The sequence below is a fragment of the Callospermophilus lateralis genome, unplaced genomic scaffold (assembly GCF_048772815.1).
Source record: "Callospermophilus lateralis isolate mCalLat2 unplaced genomic scaffold, mCalLat2.hap1 Scaffold_83, whole genome shotgun sequence".
Lineage (NCBI taxonomy): Eukaryota > Metazoa > Chordata > Mammalia > Rodentia > Sciuridae > Callospermophilus > Callospermophilus lateralis.
In genome coordinates this window covers 4,585,001-4,600,557 of record NW_027516368.1, presented here as the reverse complement: position 1 = coordinate 4,600,557, position 15,557 = coordinate 4,585,001, and positions in this window count along the sequence as shown.

Sequence of the window (15,557 nt, the reverse complement as noted above, 5' to 3'; positions counted from 1 at the left end):
AATTTATATCTCCCTAGGCTAGAATACAGTGTTGAAACTAACAGTTGTGCCACATAAATTGGCATCCATTTACTTATGTTATACAGTCAAATGTTGGAGAAAGAAACTTTTGGATGCCCTTGAATGATAGAAGAAGAACAGTGTTCACTCCTTGGAGAGAATTCTTGAGTGGCTAGGATAACCCACAAAATTATAAATGCAAAATAAGCCTAATTTCCTAGCACTGAAATTTACATAATATAAGATTATAGGAAAGAACCTCCATATGAGAAAAAAATACAACAGAATAAAAATAAGTCATGGAATGGGAAAGGAGAGCATTCCATTCTTTGCTAATAATAAGAAATGTCCTTGTTCTCCTCAAAGTCTCCATTTATACACTCTAATATTCATATTAATAGTACCATCTGCAAACTCAGGGAAATTCTCTTTTGGCCATTGGATCCAGGTTAATGAGAGACTGCTGGCCAAAAGGTCTTAAATTTGTCTTGAAACTGACTGAACCTTACTCAGGTTTCCCAACAGGCCACTGACCTCCCTCTCACATGGCCTTAGCAAAATCTATGATCCCCCTATCCCTTTTCCTTGAGGAAATCATTTAAAATATTTATAATTGAAAAAATAAATATTTCCTCCTATAGGTCAACATTTCTATTTGCTGTCATTTACTTGTATCCTTGTAGAACTTTTCCTAGTGATAAATTCTTTCAGATTTTTTTCCAGTAAAAGATTCCTTTTTCCTTCTCCTTTAAAAGACATTTTCACTGGTTAGAAAATGTTATGTTGACAGGTATTGTTGTTTCAGTACTTTAAGGATGTTGCTTCACCATCTATTTGCTTGCTTTATTTTCGAGATATAAAATCTGTCTTTGGTTTTGAAATTTGTCTTTGATTTTTATTTGTGACATTTCTGATCTTTGTACCAGCTATTTCTGATATGTGGGCTTATATATTTCATCAAATTTAAGAGATTTTCAAAAATATGTTTTTTAATATTTTTTATGATCTTCCCCTTTTCTTTCTTTCAGGAACACTAATTACACTCACAGTTGCTGACATATTGTGTCCACCAGCTCACTAAAGGTAATTTGTTTGTTTCAATTATCTACTTATATGCCATCCATCTATTTATCATTATTTTATTATTTTTTTATTTTAGATGTTTTTTATTGCTATATGTTCAACTTTATTGTAATTTCCTTCTGTAACATCTGATCTGCCATTATTTGCCCTTCTGTGTATTTTTCATTTCAGGCATAAATTTGTTGATTTGATTTATAAACTATTTTTTCAATACAGTGCTTATTTTTCTACCATGCTTTTAGATCATATGGAATAAGTCATAATTACTTTACTTGTGCTTGCCTGTTAAGTTTAATAATTGTGTCAGTTTTGATTCAGTTCCAATGCATTGATTTTTCTCTTCATTCTTTATATGGTTTTATTTCTCTTTCTTTTTACATCTTTTCTTTTCAAATGTGGAGCTCACATCTCTGTGGTATTCTTCTCTCCTGAATGTTTGTTCTTAAATACATATTGGCTCATTTGATTTCTAATATCCTCAAACATATATTTTTTTAAAAAAATATTTGTTCTCTAATTATTCTTACGAAGAAGTTGGCAGAAATCAAGTTAGACTGTGATTACTAGTTGTGAGATTCAACAATTACTTCATTTTGATCAGAAAATAAAGTTGCTTATAAAAGAAAGTTATTACTAGCTCCAGAAATTACTTGACAGTTAATGCTGCTTAATAAAATTGGAGGTTTATAAGCATTTTTCCATGTGACTTTTGGAATGATTGAATTTTCTCCTAGTCTTCTGTTCCACAGAGACTACATAATACTATCAAGACTTTAGTTGAAAATTCCTGGTGAGCTGAGGCTTGTTTATCTTTGATTTCCTCTTTACCTATTTCAATGCCTTGAACTCTATTTTAAATAAATCAGTATTTTGAATTGAAATAATTATTTGGGGAATAATAAAGTACTTCTAAAGCATTTAATATATGCTAATCATTGTGTTAAATAATTGAACTATGTTATCTTATTTACTCTGCATAGCATCATTATTGGGTAGGTTTAATCCCCGTCACAGATGAGAAATCTGAATTTTAATTAACTCACCTTAGTTCCTTAGTTCACAGGAGATTATAAATTTTGGAGTTAGGACTATATCCTGGCAGGATAAAATCAAAGCTTGCACACAAAACTGTGTTGTGCTCTCTTTACACAAAATGAAAACATGTTGAATTCTTTGCTTTGTTTATTTGGACTCTCATCACAAATTACATATCTAATATTTTATATATTCTGGAGGTACTTTAGAAAATTGTGTCATTGGGCTTCTGGAAATTTTATTTTCATTAGTAACCATGGAGATAATGCACTTTACAGTTTTGAAGTTGCTTTTAGACCCAACCTGGATCATTGCCTCAACTTCACACTTCCTGTTCTCTCAGTAGTTAACATGCTGGGGCTTGGCTCCTGATACTAATAACCCATCTCTCACCCTGGCTCGGTGTCTAGGGGTGTTGAGTATATACCTCCCTTCCCTTTCCTCTCTTTTATTCTGTATGCCTGCCCTGTGCTCCAGTTCCTTAGCCCAGTGACCCCAACCATAAACCCTTATCTCCTATTGTTTACCTTGACCTTGAGCTTGTTTATTGCCATGTGTAGTGCTTTGCCTGCTCAATGACTCCCTCTGAAAATTAGATCAATTCAATCCTCCCAGATGCAAATTTAATCACACATCTCATCACCTCCATTCTCCTCCAGATCTGATGATAAGGCTAGGAGTTTACAGCTGATTCAGTGCAGACTAGAGACTTTAGTTCAGAGGAGGAAAGTGACCTATTCTCCATGGTCACTCACTCAGGCAACAGCAGCCCAGAATCAGAGTCTAAATGTCTGGTTCAATAATTTGAACAGATTAATAGCAAATCATATTTACACACTAGAAAAGAAGCATAGTTTACTTACCTATGCAAATCTACAGCATTTTATATAAAGACCTAAAAAGCAGAAACCTGAGTAAATATAGAAACTTACCACAGGTCCACATTTTAATATTGACCATTTTTCAAGCATTTTAACATTTGTGAGGCTTTCCGTTAAAAATGTATTTGCTATCACAGCACGTTTTTGTTAATTTTTTTCCTTAAAATTTTAAACAAATAGTGCATCATAGAATACAGGAAGTTAGTGTCTATCAATTTATCTCTTGGTATTTACCCAGTTTAAACTTCATAGACTTCAGACTCATATCTAAGTCATGCTCTCAGTAGATGATTAAACCACATTATATTTGATAGGCTTTGATCATAACACAGCACACATAAGCTTGAGAAAACAAAAATAATTCTTTTTTTTTTCCTGAAGTGATAAGTATCTTTGTTTTCAAAATGCCTAATTTATAGTAGGGCCATAAAACATTAATTTTACTAATGCCCTGTTTGGTAAAACATGATATATTTTATTGTAATCATTTGAACAATTATGTTATATTCATTTATGTTTTAGGGGACAAAGTGCTGATGATCTTTTTTTTTTTTAATGTGTTACGAACATTGAAAGAAAGGTAAAGAACATTTAAAATGGGCATAAGTTATTCAGAGATTCTTTATTCAATTTTATAATAAAACCAAACATTTGAAGAAATTTTTCTTCAGTTTTTAAAATGGAAACTTGAAGACACTTAGGATAACTGTGTCAGTAGCATGTGATATCATTAGGAAGCTGACTTATTCATCTCACTGTTCACATAGAGGGTCTTGTTTGAGAGCTTTGTAATTTTCACAGAAAGGGTTTCTGTATAGACTATGAGAATTATAATTAGGCTTAATTTTTCAGCTACATAAACTCATCCTCTGATGGTAGGCACTAAATTATGGGTTCTTATGTTTGGCTTATATAATTTCATTTGCTTTGTTTTCTGTGTTTGGTAGGAAATTGGCAATAGAGAATGAGTTATGATGCACTTAATGTTCTTCTTCTATGTGTTAGTTTTCTGCTGATATTAAAGGAATTTAGTCTGATAAAGGTAAAAACCATATCTGTAGTAAATGTATTACAGAGGTAAGCTTTACATTCTTTTCTAAACAAAAATAGAAACTTTACATGGGGAAAAAATGTGATGAATCAAATGCTGAAAATTTGTAGTTTTTTTCCCTATTAAGAAGAGCCAGAAATTCAATATACACAAAAACTTCAGCCTCACCATCTATTTCAAAGAACGAAAAACAATTATGTTGAAAGATATATTAGGAAAATATTATGATCTCTCAGCCTGGCTTAAAATTCAAGATGGCAAAGAATTTACTATATTTTAAAATTAATATTGTAATATTTTCCATGTAATTCTCTGTGTGTGTGGGGGGGTGTGGGTGTATGTGTATGTTACTGGGGATTGAGCCCAGAGGCACTTTACCACTGAGTTCCATCTTCAGTCCTTTTTATTTTATTTTATTTTTTTAGTTGTAGGTGGACACAATGCCTTTATTTTTATTTATTTATTTTTATGTGGTGCTGAGAATCAAACTCAGTGCCTTACCCATGCTAGGCAAGCGCTCCACCACTGAGCCACGATCCCAGCCCCTCTAACCCCCCTTTTTATTTTTTATTTTGAGAAAGTGTCTTGCTAATTTGCAGAGGGTCTCACTAAATTGCTGAGGCTGGCCTTCAAATTGTGATCCTTCTGCTTCACTCTTCCAAGTTGCTAGGATTTCATCATGCCTATACCACATATTTCATTTTTAAAAGTGTAGTATGTTAAAGGTTTACATAATATGTTTATAGAACATCATTGCAAGTATTAATATAATGTTAATGATCTTTTGCATAATTTTAATTGCTTCCCTAACAACTTTTAAGCACTTAATATCATAACCAGCATTACTCTTTCCCAATTTCTCATTTAGTCATGAAAATGAAATTTGAAATATTTTTGCATAAGAAACTTTAAGTGACTGAATGAATAATATTAGATACACCACCAAAATTAAATAAGAAAAAAGTTATAGTAGACACTTATAATTTTTCATATTATTGACTATGATAATATACTCAGATTGATCTGTGCACAATTGTTGGGTCTTTAAATTGTAGACAATGAGAATATGTTTTCCTAGTCTCAATAGTATTACTAGTACTTAATAAATATTCAGCACATATCTGAGAAGTGCTGTCAAAATCATTTTGTTTGCCTTGGCCATCAGTGTAAACTTTTTTGATCATGCCTCCAACATATTTATTTAATTTTGTAAAACATATAGCATATTATTGAATTACTACATTACATAGAGTAACAAAAAAATGAAAAAAAATTAGTTAAAAATATTTAGAAAAAAATTCAATTACTTTGCTTAGTAGATGTCTATACTAAATTATTGAGGATTTTCAGTTCTGTATATACATGTGTTATCAAAATCTACACTTAGCCAATTAAAGATCTGAAAAAAATGTGAATAACTATACTTCTCTTTGTTCTTTGAGAACTACTCATCCCATCCCATCCCATCCCATTCCATTCCATTGCACACTATGCCATTCTATGCCATTCTCTTTCTATATTGCTGGAAATAAAATAATAGCATCAACTTTTCTTTAACTAACAATACTTCTCTAAATTTTAGTACTGATGCCACATAAAAGGAATCTTATAATTTAGTAACTAAATCAATTTATGAAAAAACAAGGTCTATAATTATGAAGTATACAGGAGAAAAGGCATAAACAGAAGCTGAGATGGGAAAACTGTGGTTGGTATATTTAACTAAGCAATAAATGTTATATAGTGTAAATAAAATAATAATAATGTACTCTCACTTGAAGACCTTTGTTTATGCAAGCTACTTATACATAATTCCTTAAAGTTTATACTAATTTGGTGAGAATTATCTTTTTCTCCTTCAGTTTCATGTTATAAATATTTAGTTTTGTCTTTTAATGAATACATTCTGCTTTTCTAAATCTGATTTTTAATTACAAAAATCACATATATTTATTGTGTGCATTATGACACTTTGTAATGTTTTCATAATAGAATGATTAAATTGAGCTCATTTTCAAATCTATGTCTCACTCATTTTTTTTGTGTGTATGTGCATAATAACACTCAGAATTTAATCTTAGAAGACTTTAAGAACAGAATGTATTATGAAAAACTTTACCACTACATTGTAAAGAAATTTTTTGTTTGAACTTAAAATCTTCATCATGACCACAAAAAAAATTTCTAAAAATAATTGATTAAAATAAATATTTTCATCTTGAATCTAACCCGATTTTTTCTTGGACAGTAGCAAGACTAAAACATGTAAGATGAAGGAATGCCAGATAAGAAATTGTGTATGCAGAGAGGAAGTTTGTCACTAAATGGAAAAGTATAGCTGAAAAAATGTTCTTTATTGTATAGAGCATAGTAAAATTGCTATTAGGATGACTTCAATGATTCTTGCAAGGGAAATAATTCTCAGTTTGAGAAAGTAGAGAATTTTTTTTTTGCTAAGTCAATTTAATGACCCCATTTAAGAAACAAAATGGCTACTTTCTTTTTTCACTTTTATTTATGCTTGAGTTACAATAACACTACTATAATTTTATTAAGCCAAGTTAAGTGTATCTGATAGTTTTTCATATGTAATCCTTGTACTCTCTGATGTTAATTGAATAACTGCTTAGAATGAGAGGTGTATCAGGTCAGAAAACAACCTGGCTGGATTGAACCAGCTAAACTGAAATTAATGGGTTTTGAGCTATCAGTTTTCAGAATATATTTAATTTAATTAATTTAATTTTAAATTGAGTTCATTTCTCAGCAAAATTCTTGAGAGCACAGTTAATTAGCTAAGGTCCAAATTTACTAGCTGATTCTAATTTGATGAGGGATTTCTTCTGGGCTCTAAATTGCAATATTTGCCATTTTAAAATTATAAATTTAAAGTCCAAGTAAAAGCTTCTAGCCAATTGCATTCATGTATTACAGAGAAAGTATATATCAACAAGAAATATTGGAACTGTGTGCATATTTTTGAAACAATAAAAATTAACGTGTGATAGCAGAACTGTAATTATTTTTTAGACATCACTAGAAATTCAGTAAGGAAAAAAGTCCTTTTCAAAAAAGAATGCATTCTATTGAGTAAAAATGTTATAGAACAGTGAACAGAATAATTTCTAAGAATGGCAAATTTAAAGAAGATTTTTAAATTTCATTTTCTAAAACAATGCAACTACTATCAAAAATGTCTTGCCTACATAAATGTTCTTTTTGAAAGACACTTGTTAAATGAGACATTTTAATCAGACAATTTTCACCTTTAGTGAAAGTGGTTCTCTACTCAACAAAGTAGTAGATAGAACTGTTCCAATGTTGCTTAAATTATCATTTTAAGAGTGGAAAAATAAATTTTCGTGAGAAAAAATCTCCTTGTATTTATCCAGAAATGTTATTTTTATTTCTATTGGGAAATTATGGAAGAACAATTCTTTTGTTGGAATTAGTAAGTTTGAAGAGAACCTATTCAGTAAAAGAAATTCTCATGAAAATAAATCTTAAAATTAGTTATTGCCTAGTTCCTCTATTTTCATAATTATTTTATAGTAATGGAAACTGATGCCTAAGGCATCTGAGTTATTAAATATTTTAGACTTGAAATTATTGTTCAAATGCATTGAGATTTCATGAATTATTAGGTTCAAATTTAAATGATTTTGTGCTTAAATAGTCATAGTTTCATCTGTAGATACTTTCGAAACCCTTAAAATATAAATCTATGTATTAGAATAGTTACTGTCCTTAGGAGTATTCTGAATTTTTAATGAATTTTCTGCTGATATTTAATCTGTAATAAAAATTAAGTAATAAATCAAATGGCACTTTAGCTACATAAATTAGCATATCCAAAGTAGTATATAATAAATGCTTATGACTTTTAATTTTTGATTCAGACAATTTTCAAATGATACCCCCCAAAAATTAAAATTTAAGTAAACTAACACAAATTGTGTAACTTAACTGAATCTAAGTTTATTTACTAGTACAATGAGAATAATGACAAGGCCTAATTCACATGGTTGGTATGAGAATCAAAAATAATATTAAAGTACGGTTCTAAGTGTAGTGCCAAATGAACAATTATTATTTAGGATCATTTTTAAGATAGTCAATCTTGCTGGGCATTGTAGCTCATGGCTGTAATCCCATCTCTTAAGAGGCTGAGGCAGGAATATTGCAAGTTCAAAGCCAGCCTCTGCAATTTATTGAGGCCCTAAGCAACTTAGAGGTACCCTGTCTCAAAATAAAAAATACAGAAAGTTGGGGATGTGACTCAGTGGTTAAGTGCCCCTGGGTTCTACCTCTTGTGAAAAAAAAAGATAGTCAATCTATAATGTTGTAATTAGTGTTCTAAAACACTCCATCCATCCCTCCTTCCTTTCCTCTTCCTTGCTTTCAGTCTGTCTGGCTAGATTTGACCTTTGTTATATAGTCCAATGACTCCACATGTTTTTCATTCTTTTTAATCTCTCAGCAGTCAGCCATCTTGTGCCTGTTTAAAGTTGGTTTGAATACAACTAGTTTTTTTGGTTTATGGGTTGAAGAACCATGAGGGGATATGTGCATCTCTCAGAGCCTCAGAACTTTGAATCAGATAAAGAATACTTGATAATTGAGGTTGTTTGTGTTAAAAAGGGGCTGATTGCATTCTTCATATGGGAGAAAGACTGAGATGTGTATTTGATGGAAAAGAGAGAAACAAGGCAGATAAGTTGTTTAAACATTTCACTTTCTCTGTCACAGACTGCCTTGTAATTGGGAGTGGCCACAGGCACTATTTTGGCCTTTTGAAAATGGACTGATACTACCTTTATTTGAATAACTTCCAAATCAGCCCTGTACACATCCTCCTATGTACTGCTCAAGTCTCTCTCCCTCTCTCTCCAGAGTGACTGAATCTCTAGGGTGTGTTTGAAGCAAAAATTAAAAATGAATCAAGTTATCAGAAAGCAGAGGGGCATTCAGAATTGCCCAGTCAGGAACATATGCATGGGATTTTTCTAAAAGATAAATACACTTTATTGTGCTAAGCACTGAAATTTTAGAGTTGTTTATTATAGCATTCAATGTGTTGTGAACAATACACTTTCCAAATAGAACAATATCTAAAAGAAGCTGGCTCTGGGAAATTAATTAAAATGACATGTGTGAAAGCAGAATGTCCTTTTTAAGACTGAGGAAATACCGAGTGCAAAGGAGCAGAGCGAGGGAGTGTGGAGAGCACTGGTTTGGATACCTGTATTGAGAAATCTCCCCATGTCTCCCATTTGCTGTCTTCCTGCTCTCCCTTTTTCACTGAGGCACAACCAGATAAGCCTTTTCTTTCTTCCCTAAGACATCAGCCTCTTTTCTGTTCCAGGACCTTCTCAATTGCCACTTCCCTGCCAGAAGATTTGGCTAACACCAATTGCCCCATGTATCTCAAAATAAAATAATAGTGCCAAGAAGAAACATCTCCTGAAAATCCAGGCGAATTAGACTGTTATTAATGTCTATCATACCACCTTCCTGTTTTCCTTATCACATGTTATAGCCACATAATATCCAAACTCAGATAGTATATTTATTTAAAATATCTTCTCCACCATATATTAAACCAAGTATGGGTTTATTTACCATTGAGAAACACTTGGGAAACAGTGAGCATGCAAATGTTTAGTGAATATAGTGATCTATATGTGGATGCATATATGGGAGTTTTTGTAAATTATATGTTTGTAATTTTGTCTCATGAAAGTAAATAAAGGGAGTTTTTAGAATTGTGTGTTTGTTAGGTGTTTGGATACAATTTAGAGCCACAAGAGGCTTTAAACCCTTGACTCATATAATCAGATTTTCCTTTCAGAAATATTATTTCTTTCAGAAAATGAATTCAGAATGGAGTCAAGTGGGGTAATATTAAGCAAGTCTAGAGAAAATTGTTTCTATAATCTATATCCTACAGATAAATCTAGAACTCAGATGATAATTTTGAAGTATGAGTAAGGATAAAAATCATACCATTGAACTCAAAGATGATATAAGTGCAAACCAAAGGAAAAAAACAATGTAAGGTACCAATAAAAAAAAGTGTTTGTGAGAAACACCCAAGCTTATGCCTGCCCACTTGTAACCTGTGAATTTCATCAAATGGCTTAAATTTTTTTATCCTCAATTTTTCCTGTCAAATGTATGTTTCCTTTGACAGTTTTTAAATTTTTATGTTAAAAATGAATAAATTTTTTAGTAATGCTGAAGCTTATCTGGCTGAGTCACATGGTGGAGGGTCTAAAGCCTCAAAACCCAAAGATTTGCTCTTCTTGCCTTTCCTGAGGTTTCAAATCAATCCACAAGTAATTCTTGGCATCCATAGAGCACAATGAAAAAATAATAATAGATTTACTACTTATCTGCATGTGTAATGCCATGGATACATCTTAAACTGAACTAATATAAATATTTAAATTGTTTCTTGGGCTGGGAATGTTGCTTAGTGGTAGCACTTTTGGGATTGAATCCAGGGGTGTTTAATACTTTTAAAAGTGCTAGCACTTTTGCCTAGCACAGCAAAATAAATGAATGAATTAATAAATAAATAAAACAGTTAAATAAATACAATGTGGTTTCCCACATATTACATATTTTTCTGTAATATTTTATTGTGTATATAATTGTACATAATCATGAAATTTATTACTATATATTCATACATATAAACAATACAACAATATAATCTGTCCAATATAATTTCATAGTATTTCCCCTTTCCTTTCATTATTCCCTTTCCTCTACTCTACTGATCTCCCTTCAATTTTTTTTCTCCCAACTTTATTTTTCTTTTTACTCTCTAACTTTCCCATATGAGAGAAAATAATATCCTTGACTTTCTGAGTTTTGCTTATTTCACTTCACATAATATTCCTGTTTTCCATCCATTTTCCTGCAAATGACATAATTTCATTTTTTTCTTTATGACCAAGTAAAAACTCCATTTTATATATAGTCACATTTTTCTTATCCATTTATCCATTGACGAACACCTAGACTAGTTTCGTAGGTTGGCTGTTGTGAATTGTGTTGCTATAAATATGAGTGTATAGCAAATGTCATTATAGTATGACATTTTTAATTCTTTTAATTTTTTTAATTCTTTAGGATAATACTGAGGAGTGGTATATCTGGGTCATATGGTTGTTTCATGTCTACTCTTTTGAGGAAATCCATATTTATGTTCATATATATAGTAATTTACAATTCCACCAACAGTGTCAAAGTATTCATTTTTCTGCACATATTCTCTAGCATTTATTATTTTTTGTATTCTTGATGAGTGCCATTTTGACTAGAATGAGATGAAATCTCAGTGGAATTTTGACTGGCACTTCCATCATTGATAATAATGTTGAACATTTTTTTCATATATTTGCTTGCCATTTGTATTTCTTCTTTTGCAAAGTATTTATTTAGTCCATTGGCCATTTATTAATTATGTTATTTTTGTGTTAAGATTTTTGAGCTCTTTAAGTATTCTGAATATTAGTCCTCTATCAGAAGATCTGCTAGCAAAGATTTTCTCCTATTCTCTCTTCACATTCTTAATTATTTCCTTTGGCTTTGCAGAAGCCCTTTAATTTGATACCATCCCAATATTAATTCTTAGAATTATTTCTTGAGCTTTAAGAGTCCTAGTAAAAAAGTTTTGCATGTGCCTCTACATACATTTTCTTTTAGGAGTTGGATAGTTTCTTGTTTAATTCACATGTCTTTGACTCATTCTGAGTTGACTTGTGCAGGATGAGAGGTAAGGATCTAGTCTCATTTCTCTACATAAATATAGCCATCATTCTCAGCACCACTTGCTAAAACCATTATTATTTCTCCAATGTATGTTTTTGGTGCCTTTATCAAGGATCAGATGACTGTAGATGTGTGGGTTTGTCTTTGTATCTTCTATTTTGTACCATGGAATTATGGGTCTGTTTTTACGCCAGTACCATGAAGTTTTTGTTACTATAGCTCTGAGTATAATTTGAAATCACTGTATCATATTTGCTCAGATGACATGCTTTCTGAGCCTATTAATTCTACTTGATTCTTTTACTAATTACTAATGGCTTACTAATGGCTGTCAAATCTATTACCCTTCCATATATTTTCTGTGAGTACTGGTTGTGAAAGTTAAGATGGCCTACTAGAGCCAGGCATGGTGGCACACACCTGTAATCCCAGCTACTTAGGGGGCTGACTGACATGGGAGGATTACATGTATGAGGGCAGCCTCAGCAACATAGGAAAATCCTCTCTCAAAATATAAAATAAGACAGGCTGGGAATGTGGCTCAGTGGTTAAGCACCCCTGAATTTAATTCCAATACCAAAAAAAAGGAGACTTACTAAGTCTTTATATTACTATGTTCAAAATAAATCCATCTATAGTACCCAATTGCATACCTACTTCCCAATCAGTATTTCTTCATCTCAATGAATTACATCAACATCTAACAGCTGTCCATATGAAAAACTCAGGAAAGTCCTAAACTCCTCTTTTCTGTCACTTGTTTATATGTAAACAGAAAGATAAATTGAAAATAAAATAGAAAATACATAGAAAGATCTAACCTCAACCTCTATATCTCAATATCTTCATTATAATTATATTTTTTTAGCTCTTTGTTTGCATAATCTTGGAAACCTTGAAAATAATTAAATTTATCAATCAAATGAACCAATTAAATTAATTAAAACTATTGATCAGTTAAACCAATTAATCAATGAAAAGACAATACAGAGGGAAGAAATTCCTTATGAATTCATTTTAAAGATAAGAAAAAGAAGAACAATAAAAATCAATGAATACATAGATGAATAAATAAAGAAAAAAAAATGGGAACACAGACCAGAGGTAAGAGGAAGTTCAAGAAAGTGTTAAACTACAAAAGTCTAGAGAAGAGAGTTTAGTCAATACTGAGAAAAATTGCAGGCAATATGGTAGACAAAGACTGAAGGTGAACACTAATTCAGTAACAACAAAACATGAGAGTTTTCAGTGAGAAGGGTTGGTAGATTTCAGGGCATAGAACTGAGTTTTCACTGGGTTGAAAGCTGAGAACGAGGTGGCAAGAAGAAAGAGGTGGGAAGGTGTCAGGAGGCTGGGCCATGGAAGAGAAGACACCATGTTGCAGTGTATCTGAGCCTCCCTTTTCTCACATGTAATTTATCTTCCTCACAGATATTCTATGACTGAAGACAAAATTCTGGGTGGCTCCAGAAATTTCCCAATCTTTCCTAAATCCCTGAAATTAATGTAACTGCTTTGTCCAGTAACCAGCACCTTATATGGGCAACATATTTTATTTAATTTATCTAGTTTTAGATACTGTGGCCTTCTAGAAGACAGGCTCTTGTTCATTTTTCCACCTTCTTTATGATATTTCTTATCATGTAATAAGAACACAATAAATGTTACACTGTGTTTCCCAAACTCAATTTTGGTGTTCAAATTAAATTCTTTAAAATTAAGGGTACTATCTTTTTTCCCAAGAAAAATATAGAAAAACACATGTTTAAACATGCATTCCATTAGTTTTCCTCCTCTTCCTTTTCTCCCTTATAGAGTTAGTCATGATTGAGTATCTCTCTCAACTCAACATTCATGTGTTATACTTCCTGCTTTCTGCTTGGGAACATTTAGCTTGTATAAAAATATCTATTAAAAAAACACCCTTTAGCAACTTTCTCTTCTCATTCTGCAAACCTATTTTTCTACATCTAATAAGCAACAACACTAACAGTGGCAGATATTCTTAGAAATATTCTAAAAAATCAGAATGATACTAATACATTATGAGTTCTACACACAATGAGATTAAAAACACAGAACCAGCCTCTTTCTATAAAATAGCTTTAAAAAAATAAAGTACAAAAGTGATCTAGTTGGAAATATTTGTAACAGTTCATTTGTTTCAGATATAACATCTTAAGTTATTCATCAGAGATTAAGTATTAAGTGCTTGAAATATTCAAATTATTCTTTGCTTATTTTATCTTACATTTGATTTCCATTTCTCTGCTCATAAAATTTATCTTTAGCTATGTGGTACAGAATGGCCCATGTACATATTATTTCCTTCATCAGAAATTTCCTGTTAATCCACCTGAGACCATTTCATCCCCAGGGTAGTGAATCAAGTTCAAGGGGTCTTTGTGAAATGTTCAAATGAAGAGAAATGTGGTCTAGCTGAACCAGACTTGTTAGAAACCCTGAATGTTGATGGAAACCAAATCCAGTGTTATTCTGAATCTGCACCATCAGTGTCTGGCATTTGTCCTGAGCTCAAAAGTGGAACTTAGGTTGTGGGTAACACACTTCAGGACCATCATATTAAAATATTGCTTCAGTACATATAGAAAAGCATAAGAAATCAAAATGATTTCCCATCAAAATAGAAGAAAGACATTTTTAAGTATAAGGTGGTGGGACATATCTTAAAGAAAGTGTATCAGAGTACATATAAGTAAATTTTCACCAAGGCAATGGCGTCTCAGTGTGTATCTTTTTTTTTTTTTAAGAGTCTGATAATATAGGTACTTACATACACTGGAAGCTTTGAATGATGCTATGTCTCTCTTGCATTTAGCCATTTCTTGGACCACTTCCCCTGATTTTGGATATATTTGTAACAGTATTGTACAATGTGTATTTCTTTGGAGAATTGTCCTCTTTCTAATGGAATCAGTTCCATGCATTTGCAGACATTTGGAAGTGCTTGGATTTCTATCATGCCACTCAAACTCACCTGCCTCAAGAAGCCTCAATGCTGAAGCATCATTTGCACTACATAGATTTTTTTTGCAAGATCAAGCTAAAGATGTCATCTGAAAGAGAGATTGGCACCAAATTACTTCTTTGCTTGATATCCTCCTCCTTCTTTATTTTGCTCTTACTAAGTCTTACCAGTTTCTCCTGGGAGCCCTTCCTGAATTAAACATTTACATCAAATTCTTGTATCAGGTTCATTTCCAGGAAATCCAACCTGAGGAAAACATTATGCATAATGTCCCTGCACAATAATCAGCTTATTTTGGAACTTTCCAATGAATGATCTGTTTGCTAAAATAATACATTAATTTGGTGAATTTATTTTTAATTGAGAAGTCCTAGGTGCCAGAAAACAATGTAGGAATTTTTGACACAGAAGAGACCAAGACATCTTGCCTTCATGTCGTCATCAGTAATAATCAATGGACATACTATTAAGTGTACAATATACTTAATTAGAGATGTAATTATTCCTATGAAAAAAAATTGAATTTTCTTGAAATGGCTATGGAAAAAAATATGGAAGACATGAAAATCAGATTGACTTGTCAGAGAAAGTATCCACAAAGAAATGATGTTTAAACTGTATCATAGAAACAAGCAGAAAAAAATCTGGTAAATAGTATTGGGGCATACCCCTAAAGGAGGGGACAGACAATGAGAAAGACCTGGAAGTCATAAAAATGGTCAATACAGCCAAAATA